The 10264-nt window shown below is 29.4% G+C and overlaps 1 long non-coding RNA gene across 1 annotated transcript; it reads right to left on the reverse strand.

Moving 5' to 3' along the window:
- Positions 1 to 6711: 6711 nt before the first annotated feature.
- On the reverse strand, positions 6712 to 9844 carry LOC112794296 (uncharacterized). Its single transcript, XR_003818149.2, has 5 exons — positions 9460 to 9844; positions 8422 to 8578; positions 7663 to 7784; positions 7253 to 7371; positions 6712 to 7105 (listed from the first exon to the last, which is right to left on the reverse strand). It is a non-coding gene; the product is annotated as an uncharacterized lncRNA (long non-coding RNA).
- Between the last annotated feature and the right edge of the window lie 420 nt (positions 9845 to 10264).

Here is a 10264-nt window from a genome sequence, read left to right on the forward strand (position 1 = left end):
CTTCAGGTCCTACTTATAGGGTTCTTAGGGGAGACATGATGCCATATATAGATGATAGAGCAATAGCTGATGCAGCCTCTGCTGATGTAGCCCCCGCTGATGCACCAACACTGGGCAGAGAACATAGGGAAGTTCATCCTCTTAGTCATGGTGCATGGTAGTATTTCTATGTATTTTGTTAGGTTATTTTAGAGGACTTAATAACTCATCGTATGTTATCTACCAGTACTTCTTGTTAAAATTTATTTTGTTATGTTATTGTATTTATTTGTAAGTGCCTTCTTGTTATGAAGCTTCAAGATAAACAACAGAATAAACATTGTAAAAATTTTAGCAAATCACAATAACTAACCAAGTAAACATTGTACAAATTTTAGCAAATGATAATAACTAACAAAATAAACACTTAAAGAAAGTAATAATGTCTAGTGCTGACGGTTACCAAAAGTGAAAGCATTTGGATCAAGCGCAGTGCAAGTCATTCGTGTGTGACCAACCTGACGACACAATCTATATCTCTTCTTAGTGGTCTCCTCCGCATCATCCATGTTGTTACATATCCGAGTAGATACAAGACGACCTCTCTTCACTCACATCATTCGAGGATTAAGCTGTATATAGGGCTCATCTTATGCTGGTCAGTTATCCTGATGACAATTGGTTTAAACTTCACTCTGTAAACTTTGAAAACCAATTGCATGTGATATATATTGTCACTCTCTAATATCTTATACTGCACGACTCTCCTGATGCTATACGTCTTTATTACCATAAGAACTTCCTTCTTATTCTCAAACTGTTGCTCAACTATGAACTCATTGATTGAATAAACATCGGGAGCTCCTTGACCAAAAGACCAATCATAGTTTATTACATCCAGATTCAACATGGTAAAGTTAAGTGGACGATCATTTGGCTCGGAAATAACAAGTTGAGTCAGTACAAGTTGCAAGTTAGTGTAGCAGTTCATCTCAACATTGTCTTCTTCCACATAATTAGGTATATCAACCGGTTCAGCTTCTACCCCCTCACCATCAAATACAGGGTTAACTAGATATGGATCAATCATTGGGTCTCCAATTGTAGAGCCGTTATGGATATCAACATCTACTTGCCACATGCCCTCTAACTGTATATTCGGATCTTCATGATTCAACCCATCATTTCTGCCTTCAGGTGGCATGTTTAGAATAGTGTCTTAATTCTATAATATTCCTTCTCATAGTCCCACCTGAATGGGTTTCATCACTAATCTCTAAAGAAATTTTCTCACACAGATCAACCAGATAAATAAATGATCCCAAAATATGGATTCCAGAAAAATGATTGTGCCAATTGCTGATTAATTTTACGTCATCATCATCACATAGCTGATACATATGCCAAACAAATAAAAATAATGCCCACAAATATTTTAGCTAATCAAAGTTATGAATTAATTAATATTTATTAAAACAACACCTTTTATAGTAAAAAGTATCATCTGCTTCTATTGAATATTTACAGTAAATTTTTTCGCCAACTTTTTGTCTTGTTGACTGATAGCATGCAATACAAGATTACTGAGCATAGCCAAACATCTCACATCAGGTGGCATGTCAACAAATATAGGTTAACGAAAACTAAATATAACAGATTTATTATGGTCTAATAATATTTCTCTATCATAATGGATTACTAATAATAGTATTTGAGACAATTTTCAAATAACAAAAGAGGTAAAGAAAGTGAGTTCATGTACTGTGGTACGAGTAAATTAACCTACACACTCGCTGTATTTATATTTACGAGGTGTTATACAATTTTCCTAATGTTTAGGCGACTTGATGTATAGGGCCTTCAGTTTGCCTAATGTCTGGGTGAACTGTAGCAAAAAAACATGTATTTCGGTATTTAAAGTTATTTAATTTTTTTTAGAAATAATAAAGTTTTTAATTTATTCTAAAAAATGCCTTACTTCTCCTCCTTTATCTTTTTTTTGTTTGATTTCTTCTCTTTTTTCTTATCCTCCTCTTTTTTCTTATCCTCCTCTTTCATTATGATCATCAACATCTCCTCCTCTTTCTCATCCTTTTCTTGTTTGACTTTTTCTCCTTTTTTTTCTCATCCTCCTCTTTCATTATTATCGTAATTATCATCATCATCATCAACTCCTCCTCCTCCTCCTCCTCCTCCTTCTCGTATATATATATATATATATATATATATATATATATATATATATATATATATATATATATATATATATCCAGCAAAACTACTGAGTACATAAATTTTAGTCCATAACATAAAACTTTTAGTACTGAACATAAAAATTTTGATGCACAACACAGAAATTTTTAAGGACTATATGCCCATAATATTGACTTACCTACTTCTCTTATATACGATGCAGCAAAATTACTTAGCATAGAAACTTTGGAGTACAACATAGGTGCAGAGTACAAAAATTTTTTTAAGGACCACATGCCTAGAACATTAACTCACTCAACTAACAATATATATATATATATATATATATATATATATATATATATATATATATATATATATTCTACTAAACATAGAAATTTTAGAGTACAACATAAAAATTTTGGTACACGACCTAAAAGGTTTTGAAGAACCACTTGTCCAAAATATTAACTTAGCAAACCAACCGAATACATTCACAACAAAAAATTTATGTGATATTGTAAAAATTTGTATTATATCGATAAATTTTTGTGATACGTACAAAAATTTATGTGTTTTGTATAAAAATTTTTATGCTATATTAACAAGTTTATGTATTATGTTCAAAAACTTTTGTGCTATGTGCAAAAATTTGTGTTTTATACCGATAAATTTCTATGTTATATTAGTAAAAAACACGAAGAAGAAGAAGCATATAATGCACACACATGTTAGTTTTTATTAAACTTGTATCAATTTAATTGAATTTAATTATAAAAACACTTGTATGTGTAACATTATGATAGATAAAGAAAAGTAAATATTTGAATTGTTATGGCAGGAAGGAAAAGAAGGAGAAAAAATTGCCTATATCTATAACAATATATAATGGGGATAAGGAGGGTTTAGTATTCAATTCTTTATACCCCTATCTTTATAATCTAAAAACTATGTACTTAGTCACGTACTCACGTTCTGTAAATTCTTTGTTACCCCACGAGCTAACTGCTTCACTTTCAACCATGAAGTAGAATTATAAAAACTGCTCCATTTGCAATCGTTTGTTTTCTTTTCATCTTCTTACCTTATGTTTTGATATACAAAAAAATGAAAAATTCAACAAATCAACAATCACAGCAACGTCGACCCACTTGGACAGAATATGCTAGGCGAAGAAGATAGAATATGACCGAAAAGTAAAGACAACAACACCTAGCTAGAAGACGTGCAACTTATCGGGACATGATTCGACAAGGAAAACAAGTTGCCATGACATAACTCCTATCCCAACTCCATTGTCAAGCACAGATGGAGTTACCCGATTAACTACAAGTACAGAAGTAGTCCAATCAACCATCCTCAATTTGTTACAGGTAACATAAAACTTGACATGTATAATGATAACTAATTTTCTCTGTTATGAATTCAATTAGTTCTTACTATCTATATTCTACTTTTTTAAAAATATAGGAATGAAAGTGCATGATAATGGAGCTGGCCCAAATAACAGACATCACAATAACATATTTAGTTGATATTCTGTAACAAAATTAATTAAATTAAGATATACGGTTTATTTAATATATATGAGTACTATTGTTTAATATTAAATAGAAAATTGTACATACACCAGTATATTTTTTAATCAAACAATATATAAAATTCTCAAGTTAACCACATAAATCAAAATTAAAGTTTGGTGTCCAACCTTTTTAGACATCATTTATCTTTAAAAAAATTATTTTATAAAATGAATTTAATGGTCAAAATAATAATAATAATTTTTTAATATTTCATGTTTATCATATAATATAATATATAACGTAATATATAATATTTATATTTATATCTATTTAACAAACAAGATTATGAATTCAATTATAAAGAATTGAAAAAATTAAAATAGACAATATATTCATAAGACTAATAATAACAAATAGGATAAGAAAAAATATATATATATATATATATTATTTTTTGACGTGTGTATTTTTTATTTTGGATGGATAGTTATATCTTACAAAGTAACAACTATTAAATGAAAATAAATTTTTATTACTTTAAATTATATAAAAAAAAGTACTGAGTACTCATCAACTCATGCTTCTATTATAAATTTATTAAGCAAAAATATATTTATGTTTCAAATTAATATAAACATTCGAAATAAAAATTAAAAATTAAAGAACATCCCTTTACATTCTTATATTAAAAAATAAATTAAATCATTTCGTATAGAAATACTATTTTATATAAGATAACTATAAAAATCTATGAAAACATTCCAATTCAATCCGATCATCCAACATAAAACACAATACTTAATAAGATATTAAATAGTATTCTTATATTAAAGTTTATCATAATAATTTTATAATCAAAATAACATTTATAAATTAAAGTAATACATCAATGTAACAATAATTTTTAATATACTATAATTTATTTTTTAAAATATTTTTATATTTATTTATGTTTTCATATTTTAGAATTTTGGTAATGATATATTTTTTAATATTTAAAAATAAAATTAGGATAAATCTAACTTTAATACAAATACACGTAAAAGAAGAGTATAAAGATATTGATATTTTATCTAATATATTTAAAAGTGCATTACATAAATAAACATTAATTTTTTTTATTATAAAATCTTTTTTCAATTAAAAAATTAACCAATGATAAAATTTGGTAACAGTAAAATGTATCGTAATTAAAAAAAGAAAGACTAAATACTAGCATAAAAACATTTATCGAATAACTAATTTGACTACCAACTATAAAAAAATGCTATTATATTAGTGCATGACAATAATCACAAAACATCTAGCATCATTTATTATTAAAAAATACATTTTAATTTAATAATAGTACGTAGATAACAAATCTTTAATGATAAAAATGTCTAATCAAATTAAAATTTAATAATATGAGAAATAGCAATGTAAATAAAAAAAATAAAGATAAATTAGAATATAACAAATAAACTATTTGTTAAAAATATTTTTGCATTCTTAATTGACAAAATACTCATCATATCGTCAATTTATCGTAATTACCTAAAAAAATAAATTAAAATGTCATACATTAATGGACAAAATTCAAATATTTAAAAAAAATCAATAAAAAAATACAATATAAGCATATTCGAAAAAACTATTTGTTTTATAATAAAAATCTATTTTATTAAACACACTAAAATTAAACAACTTTAAAATAATTAAAATTACTGGTATTTTGTTTCACCCAATAAAAGTTAACTTTTATTATGAGAACTAATTTATCTCTCATGATTTTAAAATTATAGGTATGAAAACACATGGTAATGGAGTAACAGATCTCTAACTTTTTAATAAAATTTTGGTAATAACATATATCTTTTAAAATTAAAGATTAAAACTAGAAACAACAATATAAGAAGAGCGGAGATTAGCGGCGGTTTTTTCTGTAATTTGCGGCGGTTTTAAACCGCCGCAAAAACCAATGCCGGCGGTTTAGTGAAATGCCCTTGTTAGTGGCGCCGGCAATTGTTTTCGCGGCGATTTTCAGCAACCACTGGTATAACCGCCGCTAATTGGATCATTGATTTTGCAACAACTGCCGCTATTTCCCTCACTGGTTTTTAAAAAAACGATGGCGGTTTAAAACGCCACAATTCTAATGAGTGCTTTAAAAAAAATGCAGTGGTTTTCAATGATCATACCTACAGCAAATGGCAATTTTGTAAGTGGCAATATAATTCAATTTAGATTAGTTTCCATAGTAAGGCCAATAGATTAAATGGAAAACCATATTTTTTGTTAGATTTTGAGCTATTAGTATTCTAATTAATTTCTTGTCAATTGCAAAAAAAAAAAAAAACAGCTTCAGAAATGCCTTTTTCTTTTCTTTCAATGCTAATGTGTCACTAATTTTAGACCCAGCAGCAGTTAATAACTTGCTAATAATCTAAGTTAACCTTTTGTAGAACATAAGTTAACCTTTTCCATGGTGCTTCTTGTTCAAAGAAAATAGAACAACAAAAAACAACTAAAGAAAAAGTTTAGAAACTTTATGCTTCTGTTGATTTAATTTCTAGACCTAGTTTTAGCATTGAATCATCGTTTATTCTTTCCACAGATCTCTAATCAAACTTTATATAGCATCTTCATCAAAATTAGTATTGTGATTCGTTATTGGCTTTCTTATGAATCACATGATACAAATTTTAATCCAAGATACTTATATATATTAAGCAAGGTAAGTGGCATATATGTGAGAATTTACATCTAAAATCGCATTCATTCGAAAACTATAAAATTAAACAAAAAAAAAGCAAAGTATGTAGTAGGAAGCTAGAATAACGCTCAGTATAATGGTTGAAAGTGATGCTAACCTCTAATAAATGCTATTGAAAGAAACTTCAAGATAAATGATTATAACAAAAGCATATGTATCTTAATAAGAATGTTCTATTTTAGAAAGGTTAAATCGTTTTAATATATTTTTATATTCATATATAGCTTATTATAAGCTAACATTCTTTATTATTGTGCATGTGTCACAGATTACTTACAGCATATCCTTTGCTCTAGCATCTATATTCTCTAGCTCCACAGGAGTAGGACAAGGTAAAAAGCGTAGCAATTTCTAATTTTATTCTAATTTTACCATTACATACATAGTTACAATCTCTTCTTGAAATTATACTCTAATTTTACTGTTACATACATAGTTATAATCTCTTCTTGAAACTATACTCTAATTTTAGCTTTCAAGTTCATACCTGTGCCTCTAACCCAGCAATTCTTTACAGAGATGCCTGTTCAATACAAACTCGGTGCTTACATTCTTCTTCAAGCAAATTTGTTTGTTGGTACCGCAGCTCTACCATTTCCTAAGTTAAGTCCTCTACTTTCTCTTTGGCCTTCAACTTTTTCACTCGCAATTCTTCCTAGTAAACAAAGTCAAGATACCACATAAATTCCTAATCTCAAAATTCAAAAGGTGATATGTTGCATAATGGCACAAGTGTTGTTTCTTGCTTTTTTATTGATCAAATTTATATAGATTGCTTCATTGATTGGACTTTATCATATACCTTAAGTTTATTCACAAGACATTCATATTCCTGGATTTGACATGACATCTCCATCTTCCCTTTTAAATCTAAAGCTGGATTTAAGATCCTTGTCAATCTTCCAAGGACCTCCATAAGTGCTGAGAAAATATTGGGGGAACATTATTTAATGAACGAACAATTTAAATTATAAAGGTTTTTTTATAATTGAAAAAAGAAAGAAAGAAAAAGATTACAATATTACGAATACAACTAAAAATGAGTCAATAAGGTACCTATTCTATACTATCCACAGTGATTAGTGAAAGAAGGATCACATAATCAAACCTTTTCCTTTAGCATAAGTATCCAATTAAAAGTGTCTACCTCCTTTCATCAATTATTAGTATTATGTAATCAAACAAAAAATTTGTAACTGGTCACATACTCACATGTCAACTTTTATTAGAGTCCATAACAGATATATACCACATTCTTGGTCATCGACCTATCCTTCGGAGCTTTCAAAGTTGGATCCAGGTCTGACTTCTCTAAATTTGCTTTCCTAGCAATACTAAGCACAAGGAAGTAAAGGAATATATAATTAGTCACTCTCAATTACATCAAATGAACCAACAAAAATTTATGCAACTTATGCTAAAAAGAAGTGAACCCAAAACAAAAAACATCTTGCTCACAACTTTAAAAACACAATGAATTAACTTTCCTGCCCAAAGTTTCCACCCAAGTCTCTCCTAATGCACTACAGTATGGATATGGATCTCATCATTTCATATTAGAGTTTTGTCTCTAAGTCTAAATTTTTGTTCTCTTCTATCTATGGCTATGCAATTTGTTGTTATTTAACACTTATAAAATGAGTTCTCGATGAGGAAAAATTAAACACAAAATATATATCTAAATATCAATTGCCTCCATGTTTCATAGAGGAAACAATATTTAAAAAATTGAGGAGGAATTTTATATAAACATCCAAGCAATTTACGCCCAATAGTATCTACATATAACCAAGTAACCAAAACTCCAAAAAACCGTTATGAAGAAACAATACAACACTCCAAAATCAAATTGAATTTTGCCACATTAAAAATAGAGCACTACAATATTATGAACCCAACAATTAGACAATGCAGCATGTGCCTAAAAGCAACCTTAATTGATGTCAACTTAATAAAACATAAAACACTTACATCTCATGAAAAAGGACACCATTGACATTCCTCCACGAAACAGGAACAGTCAAAACTCCAACTGAAAATTTCTTCAAACTTCCTATGAAGTAGAATTCTACATAATCAAGCAAATAGTTGTAAACTGTTCAAGGAATTTACATAAGCAAGCCATACCCTGCACATCGGACCAGTCAAGAAACCATGAGCTAAGCATCATCAACAAGAACATCGTCTACTTTATTCTCACTTTCCAAAATACCCACCACAAACATGCAAGATTCAAATTCCACATTCAGACAATGATCAAGGAAGAACAATAAGGGAAACAGAAGATAGAATGATATAACCGGAGATTCAATGCACATACAAAAAGTAATTCCATATGCGAAGATTAAGAACACAAGGATCAAACTCCAGAATTGGCATACAAACCACAAACCCTAACAAATCAATTGGCAAGAAAACACATAACAATTCAACACACAAAACACAGAAACAACAAGGTTAATTGGTGGGACAGAACCAGAGCACGATTCAGACGTAACGTCACAGTAGGCCATACCAACAGTGACTAATGTGTGTAGCAAGCACCATTTCCCGATTACTTACCAACCCTAACCATTTGAAACTGCAAGCCATCATCATCGCTGACATCAACCACGGATGGTGACAATTTTCACCTTTTAAAAGAAATTCTGAATGCAGAGAAAATTAATCAATGCAGTCCCCAATTTGAGTTCATACTCCAAACCATTTTCTTCAATGTAACTGTGAATCCATTTGCCTTCTTCAAATGCACCCACATCAGGACATGCATTGAGCACACTCACAAGAGAGCCATTCAAATTAATAACATTTTCACAACACTTGAGCTCATGGAAAACTAGAATGCCCTCATTGAAACAACCATTCCTCACATACCCAGACATCCCTCGTTGAATGAAATAAAAATCAAAATTGAGAAACTTCTCTTCAGAGAAAAAAAAGACATTGTTGATTTATAAAAAAAAGGTTTTATCACTTTCACATGGAAGGAACTCAAGTAAGGAAACCAACCAATTTCTTGAGAACAATTAAGCAACTCGTGACGCAGAGGCGCATGGTGGAGCAGAGACCACTGATTTCGCGTACTATGTAGGAGGAAGCAGGGGTTTCACCACTGTGGAGGAGAGGCGTAAGGTCGACGCCGGGGAGAGAAGGACGAATGGCAGTCGCGCAACTCCACAACCACACACAGGCGCAAGGTGGATCAGAAATTAGGGATTTGGCGCACAACAGAAGAGGGAGTAGGGGTTTCTGCAGCTGTGGGGAGAATTATTGGTTATAAGATAAACAAGAGATTGAAGAAGTGGATTATGATAAAGGTACTGATTAGCTGCACACATGAATGTCAACCGCTGGTACTTCTGAAATTTGTGGCGGCTAGATAAACGACTGGAAATCTTTGGCCACTAAGCTCCATTTGTGTTGTAGTGCAATTTAACTTAAACATAAAATAACAATTAAAAGATAGTACAAAAATATTGATATTTTATCTCATATATTTAAAAATATATTGTAAAAATTATATTGATCTTTTTATTATAAAGTCTTTATCCAATTAAGAATTTAATAAATGGTGAAATTTGGTAATAGTAAAATGTGTTCTAATTTCTTTAAAAAAAAAGACTAAATACTAAATTAAATATTACAAGTCAATAGGTAACTAAATTAGAAATTCTCAAATTAAAAACTTAAAAAACATTGTAAATATTTTTATGAGTTAGTAGATAAAATTTCATTGAATAACTAATTTAAGTACGAACTAAAAAAAATGCTACTATAACTATTATCCACTGGCAATAACCATGCGACACATAAT

Source organism: Arachis hypogaea, chromosome 4 (assembly GCF_003086295.3).
Source record: "Arachis hypogaea cultivar Tifrunner chromosome 4, arahy.Tifrunner.gnm2.J5K5, whole genome shotgun sequence".
Taxonomy (NCBI): Eukaryota; Viridiplantae; Streptophyta; class Magnoliopsida; order Fabales; family Fabaceae; genus Arachis; species Arachis hypogaea.